General features: G+C 60.0%; 1 non-coding gene across 1 annotated transcript; it reads left to right on the top strand.

The window, feature by feature from the left end:
• Positions 1 to 10,431: 10,431 nt before the first annotated feature.
• LOC131862883 (5S ribosomal RNA) lies at positions 10,432 to 10,549 on the top strand. Its single transcript, XR_009361819.1, has one exon. It is a non-coding gene; the product is annotated as a 5S ribosomal RNA (ribosomal RNA).
• Positions 10,550 to 15,000: the final 4,451 nt, after the last annotated feature.

Below are 15,000 nucleotides of genomic sequence, written 5' to 3'. Positions count from 1 at the left end.
GCCGAGGAGCCTCACCGCATAGCAATCGGGGGTGCGAGGCGAGGGATGGGGCGGGAAGGCCCCAACGGCTAGACGGAAGAGGCTTCAGGGCCGCCTAGGAATGGTCCAAGCATCGGACACGCTTGGGGCGACTACCAGTGACAGCCCCCTATCCCGCGATGCGTCCGATACGAAGATGGTTCCAAGGCGGCCGAGGAGCCTCACCGCATAGCAATCGGGGTGCGAGGTGGGGGATGCGGCGAGATGGCCCCAACGGCTAGACGGAAGAGGCCACAGGGCCGCGTCGGAATAGTCCAAGCATCGGACGCGCTTGGGGCGACTACCAGTGACAACCCCTTATCCCGCGATGCGTCCGATACGAAGATAGTTCCAAGGCGGCCGAGGAGCCTCACCGCATAGCAATCGGGGTGCGAGGTGGGGGATGCGGCGAGATGGCCCCAACGGCTAGACGGAAGAGGCTGCAGGGCCGCCTCGGAATAGTCCAAGCATCGGACGCGCTTGGGGCCACTACCAGTGACAACCCCTTATCCCGCAATGCGTCCGATACGAAGATAGTTCCAAGGCGGCCGAAGAGCCTCACCGCATAGCAATCGGGGTGCGAGGTGGGGGATGCGGCGAGATGGCCCCAACGGCTAGACGGAAGAGGCCACAGGGCCGCCTCGGAATAGTCCAAGCATCGGACGCGCTTGGGGCGACTACCAGTGACAACCCCTTATCCCGCGATGCGTCCGATACGAAGATAGTTCCCAGGCGGCCGAGGAGCCTCACCGCATAGCAATCGGGGTGCGAGGCGAGGGATGCGGCGAGATGGCCCCAAAGGCTAGACGGAAGAGGCTGCAGGGCTGCCTCGGAATAGTCCAAGCATCGGACGCGCTTGGGGCGACTACCACTGCCAACCCCTTATCCCGCGATGCGTCCGATACACAGATAGTTCCGAGGCGGCCGAGGAGGTGGGGGATGCAGCGAGATGGCCCCAACGGCTAGACGGAAGAGGCTGCAGGGCCGCCTCGGAATAGTCCAAGCATCGGACGCGCTTGGGGCGACTACCAGTGACAACCCCTTATCCCGCGATGCGTCCGATACACAGATAGTTCCGAGGCGGCCAAGGAGCCTCACCGCATAGCAATCGTGGTGCGAGGTGGGGGATGCGGCGAGATGGCCCCAACGGCTAGACGGAAGAGGCTGCAGGGCCGCCTCGGAATGGTCCAAGCATCGGATGCGCTTGGGGCGACTACCACTGCCAACCCCTTATCCCGCGATGCGTCCGATACACAGATAGTTCCAAGGCGGCCGAGGAGCCTCACAGCATAGCAATCAGGGTGCGAGGCGAGGGATGCGGCGAGAAAGCCCCAACGGCTAGAGGGAAGAGGCTTCAGGTCCGCCTCGGAATGGTCCAAGCATCGGACGCGCTTGGGGCGACTACCAGTGACAACCCCTTATCCCGCGACGCGTCCGATACACAGATAGTTCCAAGGCGGCCGAGGAGCCTCACCGCATAGCAATCGGGGTGCGAGGCGAGGGATGCGGCGAGAAGGACCCAACGGCTACACGGAAGAGGCTTCGGGGCCGCCTCGGAATGGTCCAAGCATCGGACGCGCTTGGGGCGACTACCAGTGACAACCCCTTATCCCGCGACGCGTCCGATACACAGATAGTTCCAAGGCGGCCGAGGAGCCTCACCGCATAGCAATCGGGGTGCGAGGCGAGGGATGCGGCGAGAAGGACCCAACGGCTACACGGAAGAGGCTTCGGGGCCGCCTCGGAATGGTCCAAGCATCGGACGCGCTTGGGGCGACTACCAGTGACAACCCCTTATCCCGCGACGCGTCCGATACACAGATAGTTCCAAGGCGGCCGAGGAGCCTCACCGCATAGCAATCGGGGTGCGAGGCGAGGGATGCGGCGAGAAGGACCCAACGGCTAGACGGAAGAGGCTTCGGGTCCGCCTCGGAATGGTCCAAGCATCGGACGCGCTTGGGGCGACTACCAGTGACAACCCCTTATCCCGCGACGCGTCCGATACACAGATAGTTCCAAGGCGGCCGAGGAGCCTCACCGCATAGCAATCGGGGTGCGAGGCGAGGGATGCGGCGAGAAGGACCCAACGGCTAGACGGAAGAGGCTTCGGGTCCGCCTCGGAATGGTCCAAGCATCGGACGCGCTTGGGGCGACTACCAGTGACAACCCCTTATCCCGCGACGCGTCCGATACACAGATAGTTCCAAGGCGGCCGAGGAGCCTCACCGCATAGCAATCGGGGTGCGAGGCGAGGGATGCGGCGAGAAGGACCCAACGGCTAGACGGAAGAGGCTTCGGGTCCGCCTCGGAATGGTCCAAGCATCGGACGCGCTTGGGGCGACTACCAGTGACAACCCCTTATCCCGCGACGCGTCCGATACACAGATAGTTCCGAGGCGGCCGAGGAGCCTCACCGCATAGCAATCGGGGTGCGAGGCGAAGGATGCGGCGAGAAGGACCCAACGGCTAGACGGAAGAGGCTTCGGGTCCGCCTCGGAATGGTCTAAGCATCGGACGCGCTTGGGGCGACTACCAGTGACAACCCCTTATCCCGCGACGCGTCCGATACACAGATAGTTCCAAGGCGGCCGAGGAGCCTCACCGCATAGCAATCGGGGTGCGAGGCGAGGGATGCGGCGAGAAGGACCCAACGGCTAGACGGAAGAGGCTTCAGGGCCGCCTCGGAATGGTCCAAGCATCGGACGCGCTTGGGGCGACTACCAATGACAACCCCTTATCCCGCGACGCGTCCGATACACAGATAGTTCCGAGGCGGCCGAGGAGCCTCACCGCATAGCAATCGGGGTGCGAGGCGAGGGATGCGGCGAGAAGGACCCAACGGCTAGACGGAAGAGGCTTCAGGGCCGCCTCGGAATGGTCCAAGCATCGGACGCGCTTGGGGCGACTACCAGTGACAACCCCTTATCCCGCGACGCGTCCGATACACAGATAGTTCCGAGGCGGCCGAGGAGCCTCACCGCATAGCAATCGGGGTGCGAGGCGAGGGATGCGGCGAGAAGGACCCAACGGCTAGACGGAAGAGGCTTCAGGGCCGCCTCGGAATGGTCCAAGCATCGGACGCGCTTGGGGCGACTACCGTTGCCAACCCCTTATCCCGCGATGCGTCTGATACACAGATAGTTCCGAGGCGGCCGAGGAGCCTCACCGCATAGCAATCGGGTTGCGAGGCAGATTATTGGGAAGGGAACCCCCTGGGATGCGGCTCAAGCAGTGCCCAAAGGGACTGGAATGCGGAATCACATCGAGAGACCCAAATGCTATACGAGGGCTCAAATCGAATTATCGATTTGGCCACGACATGGACGCATCGGAACGACTACCTTTGCCGAACCACTCGCAATTGCATCCATACCGAAACCAATAGACATTTCCGTTAGAGCCCTCGCATAGCATTCGGGAATCTCGCATGCCCCTCTAAATCGACCAATGCTGGCGCTCAATGAAAATCCGAGCGCTACCACCGTTCGAGCGCCAGCATTGGTCGAGTTAGAGGGGCACGGGGGAGAATGCTCCAGTCAACACCTCCCCTATATAAGTTATTTGTCCGATTCTCGCACAACCGTAGTCTGCCTCGTCGAATCAAACAACGGTCCCAGATTCCGACTTCCGTTCCGTAGAGACCCAAAAGCTAGATGGAGGCTCGCAAGAAAGAGAGTCGGCGCATAGCAATCGGGTTTCTCGAACGTTTAGGGACCGAGCTCACTTGCGGATAGGGCAAAATCCGCCAAGCAACCCAAAAGCTAGACGGGGGCTCGAATCGAATCGCCTAGGCGGCCACAACAACGACGTGTTGGATCGACTACCAGTGCCAAACCATTCAGCAAGACTAGTCTGTGTCGAGGCCGGATAGAGATTCTCAGAGAGCGCCCGCATAGCATTTAGGAGACCTGCCGCGTCCCTCACACTCGACAAATGGTGGTGCACGTTTATAAATCCGAGCGATCCCAACCCTTTCAAGCACCAACATCGGTCGAGATAGAGGGGCACGGAGGGGGCTGCGTGAGACAACACAGTCCCCTATATAAGTTATTTGTCCGATTCTCACACATCCGAAGAATGGTCATCAAATCGGACAACAGCCCAAACTTCCGACTTCCGTCCCAGAAAGCCCAAGAGCTATCTAAAACGTTCATGGCCGGAACTCGATCGCGGCTATACCAGTCCGCCAAGCAACCCAAAAGCTAGACTGGAGCTCTAGTCGAATCACCTCTGTGGCCATTGCAAGGACGTGTTGGAGCGACTACCATTGCCGAACCATTCCGCAGGTCGAGTCCATACCAAGGCCGCATAGAGATTCACGATGAGCTCCTGCATAGCAATCAGGAGACTTGCCGTGTCCATCACAATCGATAAATCCTGGTGCAAGATTTTTGCATCCGAGCGCTCCAACCAGTCGAGCACCAGCATCAATCGACATAAACGGGCACGGGGGGAGGATGCTCGAGAACACTACCTCCCCTATATAAGTTATTTGTCCGATTCTCAAGCAGCCGAAGTCTGGTCATCGAATCGGGTCAAAGACCACAACTTCCGACTTTACCCACAATGCAAGTCATCGAATCGAACATCGGCCCCCGAGTCGGACTCCATGCGTATGTCAGGTCATCGGACCCAAATTCCGCCTTCCTGCGCATGGCGGGCCATCAATATCAACTCGGTCATCGGACCCAAACTCCGCCTTTTTGCGTATGGCACGCCTTCAAATCGGTCATCGGACCCAAATTCCGCCTTCCTGTGCATGGCGGGCCATCAACATCAACTCGGTCATCGGACCCAAATTCCGCCTTTCTGCGCATGGCACGCCATCAACTCGGTCATCGGACCCAAATTCCGCCTTCCTGCGCATGGCAGGTCATCGGACACAAATTCAGACCTCGCCAATATGCCTACGTATCGAATCGGTCATCGGACCCAACTTCCGACTTCATCCATACTGTAGGGTCTTTGAGGTTGGCGCGGTGCGCTCAACCCAGGGAGTCGACCCATCGAAGCATACACCTCCCCTATATAAGCTATTTGTCCGATTCCCACACCTGTGTAGTTTGCACCTCTGACCAGGACATCGACCCCAACTTCCGAACTCGACTGCAACGACGGCACCAGCGCCTTGGTGCGCACCTTGCGACGCACAGTCCCAACATTCGCCTTCCTGCACATGGCAGGTCATCGGACCCAAATTCCGACCTCGCGAGTATGCCTACATATCGAATCGGTCATCGGACCCAACTTCCGACTTCATCCATACCGTAGGGTCTTTGAGGTTGGCGCGGTGCGCTCAACCCGGGGAGTCGACCCAACGAAGCATACACCTCCCCTATATAAGCTATTTGTCCGATTCCCACACCTGTGTAGTTTGCACCTCCGATCAAGACATCGACCCCAACTTCCGAACTCGCCTCCAACGACCGAACCAGCGCCTTGGTGCGCACCTTGCAACGCACAGTGCCAACATTCGCCTTCCTGCACGTGGCAGGTCATCGGACCCAAATTCCGACCTCGCGAGTATGCCTACATATCGAATCGGTCATCGGACCCAACTTCCGACTTCATCCATACCGTAGGGTCTTTGAGGTTGGCGCGGTGCGCTCAACCCGGGGAGTCGACCCAACGAAGCATACACCTCCCCTATATAAGCTATTTGTCCGATTCCCACACCTGTGTAGCTTGCACCTCCGATCAGGACATCGACCCCAACTTCCGAACTCGACTAAAAAGACCGCACCAGCGCCTTGGTGTGCACCTTGCAACGCACAGTGTCAACATTCGCCTTCCTGCACATGGCAGGTCATCGGACCCAAATTCCGACCTCATGAGCAATACCTACTAATCGAATTGGTCATCGGACCCAACTTCCGACTTCATCCATACCGTAGGGTCTTTGAGGTTGGCGCGGTGCGCTCAACCTGGGGAGTCGACCCATCGAAGCATACACCTCCCCTATATAAGCTATTTGTCCGATTCCGACACCTGTGTAGTTTGCACCTCCGCTCAGGACATCGACCCCAACTTCCGAACTCGCCTGCAACGACCGAACCAGCGCCTTGGTGCGCACCAAAAGTGCGCACCTTTTGGAGGGCACTTTTGTGCGCTCCAAAGGTGCGCACTTTTGGAGGGCACTTTTCTGCGCTCCAAAGGTGCGCACTTTTGGAGGGCACTTTTTGGAGGGCACTTTTCTGCGCTCCAAAGGTGCGCACTTTTGGAGGGCACTTTTTGGAGGGCACTTTTCTGCGCTCCAAAGGTGCGCACTTTTGGAGGGCACTTTTTGGAGGGCACTTTTCTGCGCTCCAAAGGTGCGCACTTTTGGAGGGCACTTTTTGGAGGGCACTTTTCTGCGCTCCAAAGGTGCGCACTTTTGGAGGGCACTTTTTGGAGGGCACTTTTCTGCGCTCCAAAGGTGCGCACTTTTGGAGGGCACTTTTCTGCGCTCCAAAGGTGCGCACTTTTGGAGGGCACTTTTTGGAGGGCACTTTTCTGCGCTCCAAAGGTGCGCACTTTTGGAGGGCACTTTTTGGAGGGCACTTTTCTGCGCTCCAAAGGTGCGCACTTTTGGAGGGCACTTTTTGGAGGGCACTTTTTCTGCGCTCCAAAGGTGCGCACTTTTGGAGGGCACTTTTGTGCACTCCAAAGGTGCGCACTTTTGGAGGGCACTTTTCCTGTGCTCCAAAGGTGCACACCTAGGTGAGCACCTTCGACCACACCTTGTAGCACACCAAACTCTGACTTTCGACTTCATCCGCAATGCAGGGTCTTTGAGGTTGGCGCAATGCGCACAACCAGGGGAGTCGACCCATCAAACCCAACACCTCCCCTATATAAGCTATTTGTCTGATTCTCATACATGCGTAGCCTGCAGGAGCAATTAGGACATCGACCCCAACTTTCGGCTTCTAAACGAAAACAAGGTCTTTGAGGTTGGTGTAATGCGAACAACTAGGGGAGTCAACCCATCAAACCCAACACCTCCCCTATATAAGCTATTTGTCTGATTCTCATACATGTGTAGTCTACAGGAGCAAATTAGGACATCGACCCCAACTTTTGACTTCTTAACGAAAACAAGGTCTTTGAGGTTGACGTAATGCGCACAACCAGGGGAGTCGACCCATCAAACCCCAACACCTCCCCTATATAAGCTATTTTGTCCGATTCTCATACATGTGTAGCCTGCAGGAGCCATTAGGACATTGACCCCAACTTTTGACTTCTTAACGAAAACAAGGTCTTTGAGGTTGGCGTAATGCGCAACAACCAAGGGAGTTGACCCATCAAACCCAACACCTCCCCTATATAAGCTATTTGTCTGATTCTCATACATGTGTAGCCTGCAACAACGATTAGGACATCCACCCCAACTTCTGAATTCGTCTGCGTTGACCGCACCAAAGGTGCACGCCTTGGTGCTCACCAAAATCCGACTTCCGACTTCTTCTGCTATGCGGGGTCTTTGAGGTTGGCGCAGTGCGCACAACCAGGGGAGTCAACCCACCGAATGCAACACCTCCCCTATATAAGCTATTTGTCTGATTCTCATACATGCGTAGACTGCAGCAATGATTAGGACATCCACCCCAACTTTTGACTTCTTAAACAAGACAGGGTCTTTGAAGTTGGTGCAGTGCACACAACCAGGGGAGTCGACCATCAAACGCAACACCTCCCCTATATAAAGCTATTTGTCCGATTCTCATACGTGTAGTCTGCAGCAGCGATTAGGACATCGACCCCAACTTCCGAATTTGTTTGCATTGACCGCACCAAAGGTGCACGCCTTGGTGTGCACCCTGGAAGTGCACTTTGGTGCTCACCTCGGTGCACACTTTGGTGTGCACCTCGGTGTGCACCAAAGGTGCGCACCTTGGAGCGCACCAAAGGTGTACACTTTGGAGCGCACCACATAGGGTCTTTGAGAGGTTGGCGCAGTGCGCACACCAAGGTGGGTGTTGAGGTGCGTGCCGAGGTGGGTGGGTGCTAGGGTGCGCTCCATGGTGGGGTGCCAGGGTGGGTGCGTGCTAGGGTGGATTCCAAAGAGGGTCATAGGGTGGGTGCCAAGGGTGGGTTGGTGATATAGTGGGTTCAAAGGTGGGTACTAGGGTGGGTTCCAAGGTGGGTCACAAGTTGGGTGCCAGGATGCGTGGGTGTTAGGTTGGGTGCCAAGGTGGGCTCCTGCGTGGGTGGGTGCTAGGGTGGGTTTCAAGGTGGAACGCGAGGGCGGGTGCCAAGGTGGGTAACAAGTTGGGTGTTAGGATGGGTGAGTGCTAGAGTGGGTGCCAAGGTGGGTGGGTGCTAAGGTGGATGCCAAGGTGGTTCACAGGGTGGGTGGGTTCTAGGGTGAGTTCCAAGGTGGGTCACAGGTTCAGTGCTAGGGTGGGTGTCAAGGCGGGTGTCGAGGTGCCTGGGTGCTAGGGTGTGGATGCCAATGTGGGTCATAGGGTGGGTACTAGGGTGGGCTGCAATGTGGGGTGCCAAGGTGGGTAACATGCTCGGTGGGTTCTAAATTGGGTGCCAGGGTGGGTGTGCACCCACCTTGCCCGAGGTGGGTGCCAAGGTGCCAGTGTGGGTGGGTGCTAAGGTGGATGCAAGGTGGGTGAGAAGGTGGGTGATAGGTTGAGTGGTAGGATGGGTGGGTGCCAAGATGGGTCACAGGGTGGGTGCAAGGGTGGGTAGGTGCTAGGGTTGGTGTCAGGGTGGGTGGGTGCTAGGTTGGGTTCCAAGGTGGGGTGCGAGGGGTGAGTGTCAAGGTGGGTCACAGGTTAGGTGCTAGGATGGGTGAGTGCTAGGGGTGCAAAGGTGCCAGGGTGGGTGCTAGGATGGGTCGATGCTAGGGTGAGTGGCAAGGTGGGTCCACAAGTGTCAAGGTGGGTGCCGAGGTGGGTGCCAAGTCGGCGACTGCTATGGTGGATGCCAAGGTGGGTCACGGGGTGGGTGCCAAGTTGCTAGGTTGGGTTCCAAGGTGGGTGCCAACGTGGGTGCTAGGGGTGCGTGGGTTAAAGGGGTGTGTCACAACGTGTGTGCCAGGATGGGTGCGCACCCACACTGGCCAAGACGGGGTGCGGGTGCAAGGTTGGGTTCCAAGCCCGGTCACAGGCTGGGTGCTAGGATGGGTGGGTGCCAAGGTGGGCACCAGGGTGGGTGCACCCCACCCTGGCCAAGGTGGGTCACGGGGTGGGTCCTAGGGTGGGTAACGGGGTGGGTACTAAGGTGCGTGCCAAGGTGGGTCATAGGTGGGTGCCAAGGTGGGCACCAGGGTGGGTGTGCACCAACCCTAGCCAGGGTAGGTCACGGGGGTGGTTGTCGGGGGTGGGCGTCAAGGAGCCAAGGTGGGTGGCAAGTAGCCAAGTTGCGTGCCAAGGTGGGTGTCGGGGGTGGGTGCCAAGGATCCAAGGTGGGGTGCCAAGGAACCAAGGTGGGTGTCTGGGTGGGTGCCGAGGTGGGAGCCAGGGTGGGTCCCAAGGTGAGTGCAAAGGTGGGTGCCAGGGTCAAGGTGAGTGCCAATGTGGGTTCCAAGGTGCCAGGGTCAGGGTGAGTGCCAATGTGGGTTCAAAGGTGCTAAGTTGGGTGCGAGGTTGGGTGCGAGGGGTGGGTGGGTGCCAAGGTGTGCTAGGTGGAAGCCCGGGTGGGTCGGCATCCCATGGGTGTCGAGTTGGGTGCCTGATGGGTGCTTCTTGTCAAGTTTTAGTCGTCGGGACTCATTTCGAGCCTTAGAGGTCGTTTCTTGTCCGGTTGCCCTGTCTTCGACCTGGGAACCCAATTTTGGTCCTCGGGTCCCATTTTTTTTTGTCTCGCATCCCACTTTTGGCCTGTGGCCTTTCGGGGTCGATTCTCGTTTTGGGCATCAGAGCATGTTTCTTCTCCTAAAACCCAATATTTGTTTATTAAGTCTCGGAACACATTTTTGTTCTCGTGGACCCATCATGGGTCTTGGAACGCATTTGTGGTCCTTGGGTCCCATTTTGCATCCCGAAACTTGTGTTTTGGTGCTTGATCCCTATTTTGGGTGCCCACCTTGCACCAAGTGCGCACCCGGGGCAAACCGAGCGCCTTGGTGCACCAGGGCAAGATCGAGCGTGCACCCGAGGCGCCCCGAACATGCACCAAGGTGCACTCGGCCCACATGTGAGCGCAGGTCGTTGCGCCCGAGGTGGTTGTGTGGGCACCGCGTTGCAGACGGGACACTGCACGCACACGACGCCCCCTCCAGGTGCACGCACGTAGGCCGGGCCGGGTGCACACCCGACGCCCTAGCAAGGTGCGCGCACCCGGGCAGGGCTCACACTTGGCGAACGGGGCGCACTTCGCGAGGGAGGGGTGTGCACCTCGACGGGGGTGGGTGGCCGGGGTGGATTCGCACGTGGGTCGCGGTTTGCTAAGTACACACTGCGACAAGCTCATAACGGGTGCGATCATACCAGCGTTAGTGCACCGGATCCATCAGAACTCCGCAGTTAAGCGCGCTTGGGCCGGAGTAGTACTGGGATGGGTGACCTCCCGGGAAGTCCCGGTGTTGCACCCTTTTTTAGTTTTTCGCCGGGCGTCGCAATGCTATTTGAATAAACCTTTTGCCCGTTTGCGTTCTCGTCGGGGCCGGGCCGGGCCGGGGTGCGCTGCCCGCACTACCGCGCGCTGCGGGGGGCGACACCTGAGCGCGCACCCGAGGCGCCCCGAGCACACAGGCCACGGTGCAACCCGGGCGTTGTGCGCGCACCCCGGTGCGCCCGAGGTGCTGCGCGCGCACCCAGGTGAAATCGGTGTGCACCTCGGCCAGTGCGCGCTCGGTCGAGTCGCGCACGTTGGCCAAGGTGCACGGTGATGTTTCTTACTCTAAGGTTTCCGCACCAGACGCCCGGGACAGGTGAGCGAAGCTGGGCGGGGCCGGGGTGCGCGGCCGGGGCAGGTGCACGCAGCTGGAGAGAGCTTTGGAGCACACTTCGGAGCGCACCAATGATGCGCTCCATTCAAAAGTTTCCTGAAAAGGCAAAAAAAGTTGAGATTATAGAATTTCCCACTTGAGAGATTGTAAAAAAAAAAAATTTAAAATGAAGGAAACGCGGGTGCCAAGGTGTGCGCAGCCCAGCCAAGGTGTGCGCACCAAGGCGCCCACCCTGGCGAAGGTGCACGCAAGGTGCGCACCCGAGGCAAACCGGACAATTAACCCAACTTTCGACTTCGCGCGCACCTTGGAGCGCACTTCGGAGCGCTCCTTGGTGCGCACCAATCTTGGGCACCTCGGAGTGCACCATGGCGCCCACCAAGGTGCGCACCCGGGGCAAACCGAGCTCCGACTTCGTGCGCACCTTGGAGCGCACGAAAGGTGCGCACCATGGCGCCCACCAAGGGTGCGCAGCCCAGCCAAGGCGTGCGCATCAAGGTGCGCACCCTGGCGAAGGTGCGCACCCGGGGCAAACCGAGCTCCGACTTCGTGCGCACCTTGGAGCGCACAAAAGGTGCGCAACCCAGCCAAGGTGTGCGCACCCCGGTCAAACCGAGCTCCGAATCGTGCGCACCAGAGGTGCACGCCATCGTGCGCACCTTGGAGCACACTTCGGAGCCCTCCTTGGTGCGCGCCGATGTTGCGCACCTCGGAGCGCACCCGGGGAAAACAATGCAATTAACCCGACTTTCGACTTCGTGGGCACCTCGGAGCGCTCTCGGGTTCGCACCTCGGAGCACACCGAGGTGCGCACCTTTGATGCGCTGCCTTCACCAATTTCCAGAAAAGGCAAGAAAACATTGAGAAGGTGTGCGCACCGAGGTGCCCACCCTGGCGAAGGTGCACGCGAGGTGCGCACCCGGGGCAAACCGGGCTCCGACTTCGTGCACGCCGCACCTTGGAGCACACTTCGGAGCGCTCCTTGGTGCGCACCAGGGCGCGCAACCCAGCCGAGGTGCCCACCCCGGCGAAGGTGCACGCGAGGTGCGCACCCGGGGCAAACCGGGCTCCGACTTCGTGCACGCCATGGTGCCCACCGCGGCGAAGGTGCACGCGAGGTGCGCACCCGGGGCAAACCGGGGCTCCGACTTCGTGCACGCCGCACCTTGGAGCACACACCATGGTGCCCACCAGGGCGCGCAACCCCGCCGAAGGTGCACGCGAGGTGCGCACCCGGGGCAAACCGGGCTCCGACTTCGTGCACGCCGCACCTTGGAGCACACTTCGGAGCGCTCCTTGGTGCGCACCATGGTGCCCACCAGGGCGCGCAACCCCGCCGAAGGTGCACGCGAGGTGCGCACCCGGGGCAAACCGGGCTCCGACTTCGTGCACGCCATGGTGCGCACCGCGGCGAAGGTGCGCACCCGGGGCAAACCGGGCTCCGACTTCGTGCACGCCGCACCTTGGAGCACACTTCGGAGCGCTCCTTGGTGCGCACCAGGGCGCGCAACCCAGCCGAGGTGCCCACCCCGGCGAAGGTGCACGCGAGGTGCGTACCCGGGGCAAACCGGGCTCCGACTTCGTGCACGCCGCACCTTGGAGCACACTTCGGAGCGCTCCTTGGTGCGCACCATGGTGCCCACCAGGCCGCGCAACCCATCCAAGGTGTGCGCACCAAGGTGCACGCGAGGTGCGCACCCGGGGCAAACCGGGGTCCGACTTCGTGCACGCCGCACCTTGGAGCACACATCGGGGCGCTCCCGGGTTCGCACCGGCGTTGCGCACCGTGGTGGGCACCTCGGAGCACACCAAGGTGGGCAGCGAGGTGCGCACCTTTGATGCGATGCCTTCACTAATTTCCATAAAAGGCAAAAAAAAAACGAGATTTTAAAATTTCCGTTTTGAAAGATAGTGAGAAAAAGGGAATGCTGGTGCCATCTTGAGCCCGCCCTGGTGCGCAGCCCAGCCAAGGTGTGCGCACCAAGGTGCCCACCCTGGCGAAGGTGCGCGCCCGGGCAATTAACCCAACTTCCAACTTCGCGCGCGCCAGGGTGGGAGCGCACCCAACAACCGGGCCTGGGAAGAGCCAATGCGAGAAACCCCACCAAACGCTCTGACAAAAAAAGAGGGGGCGCTCCAGTAACCCCGCTTCGGAGCGCACCCTGGGCAAACCCAGCCAAGGTGCCCACCCCGGCCAAGGTGCAGGCGAGGTGCGCACCCGGGGCAAACCGGGCTCCGACAACGTGCACGCCGCACCTTGGAGCACACTTCGTAGCGCTCCCGGGTGCGCACCTCAGAGCACACCAAGGTGGGCAGCGAGGTGCGCACCTTTGATGCGCTGCCTTCACTAATTTCCAGAAAAGGCAAAAAAAAAAGGAGATTTTAAAATTTCCGTTTTGAAAGATAGTGAAAAAAACGGAACGCGCGTGCCATCTTGAGCCCGCCCTGGTGCGCAGCCCAGGTAAGGTGCCCACCCTGGCAAAGGTGCGCACCCGGGCAATTAACCCTACTTCCGACTTCGTGCGCGCCAGGGTGGCAACCGGGCCTCGGAAGAGCCAATGCGAGAAACCCCACCAAACGCTCCGACAAAAAAAGAGGCGGCGCTCCAATAACCCCGCTTCGGAGCGCAGCCGGGGCAAACCCAGCCAAGGTGCCCACCCCGACGAAGGTGCACGCGAGGTGCGCACCCGGGGCAAACCGGGCTCCGACAACGTGCACGCAGCACCTTGGAGCACACTTCGAAGCACTCCCGGGTGCCCACCGGCGTTGCGCACCGTGGTGGGCAGCGAGGTGCGCACCTTTGATGCGCTGCCTTCACTAATTTCCAGAAAAAGGCAAAAAAAAATGAGATTTTAAAATTTCCGTTTTGAAAGATAGTGAAAAAAAAGGAACGCGGGTGCCATCTTGAGCCCGCCCTGGTGCGCAGCCCAGGCAAGGCATGCGCACCAAGGTGCCCACCCGAGGTGCACACCCGGGGCAAACCGGGCTCCGACTTCGTGCAGGCCGCACCTTGGAGCACACTTCGGAGCGCTCCTTGGTGCGCACCATGGTGCCCACCAGGGCGCGCAACCCAGCCAAGGTCTGCACACCAAGGTGCCCACCCCGGCGAAGGTGCACGCGAGGTGCGCACCCGGGGCAAACCGGGCTCCGACTTCGTGCACGCCATGGTGCCCACCGCGGCGAAGGTGCACGCGAGGTGCGCACCCGGGGCAAACCGGGCTCCGACTTCGTGCACGCCGCACCTTGGAGCACACTTCGGAGCGCTCCTTGGTGCGCACCATGGTGCCCACCAGGGCGCGCAACCCAGCCAAGGTGTGCGCACCAAGGTGCACGCGAGGTGCGCACCCGGGGCAAACCGGGGTCCGACTTCGTGCACGCCGCACCTTGGAGCACACATCGGAGCGCTCCCAGGTTCGCACCAGCGTTGCGCACCTTTGATGCGCTGCCTTCACTAATTTCCAGAAAAGGCAAAAAAAAACGAGATTTTAAAATTTCCGTTCTGAAAGATAGTGAAAAAAACGGAACGCGGGTGCCATCTTGAGCCCTTCCTGGTGCGCAGCCCAGGCAAGTTGTGCGCACCAAGGTGCCCACCCTGGCGGAGGTGCGCGCCCGGGGCAATCCGGGCTCCGACTTCGTGCACTGCATGGTGCCCACCAAGGCGCGCAACCCAGCCAAGGTGCCCACCGCAGCGAAGGTGCACGCGAGGTGCGCACCCGAGGTGCACACCCGGGGCAAACCGGGCTCCGACTTCGTGCACGCCGCACCTTGGAGCACACTTCAGAGCGCTCCTTGGTGCGCACCAGGGCGCGCAACCCAACCAAGGTCTGCACACCAAGGTGCTCACCCCGGCGAAGGTGCACGCGAGGTGCGCACCCGGGGCAAACCGGGCTCGGACTTCGTGCACGCCGCACCTTGGAGCACACATCGGAGCGCTCCCGGGTTCGCACCAGCATTGCGCACCTTTGATGCGCTCCAATAACCCCACTTCGGAGCGCACCAGAAACCCCACTGGACGCTTGGGCAAAAATGTAATGCGCACCCGAAGCCCCTACCCAGAAATCCCCAGTTCGGACATGGGGAGCTGCAACGGTAAA

Source organism: Cryptomeria japonica, unplaced genomic scaffold (genome assembly GCF_030272615.1).
Source record: "Cryptomeria japonica unplaced genomic scaffold, Sugi_1.0 HiC_scaffold_52, whole genome shotgun sequence".
NCBI lineage: Eukaryota > Viridiplantae > Streptophyta > Pinopsida > Cupressales > Cupressaceae > Cryptomeria > Cryptomeria japonica.
Note: the sequence above shows the minus strand (reverse complement) of the source record. Positions and strands in the feature narration are given on the sequence as shown.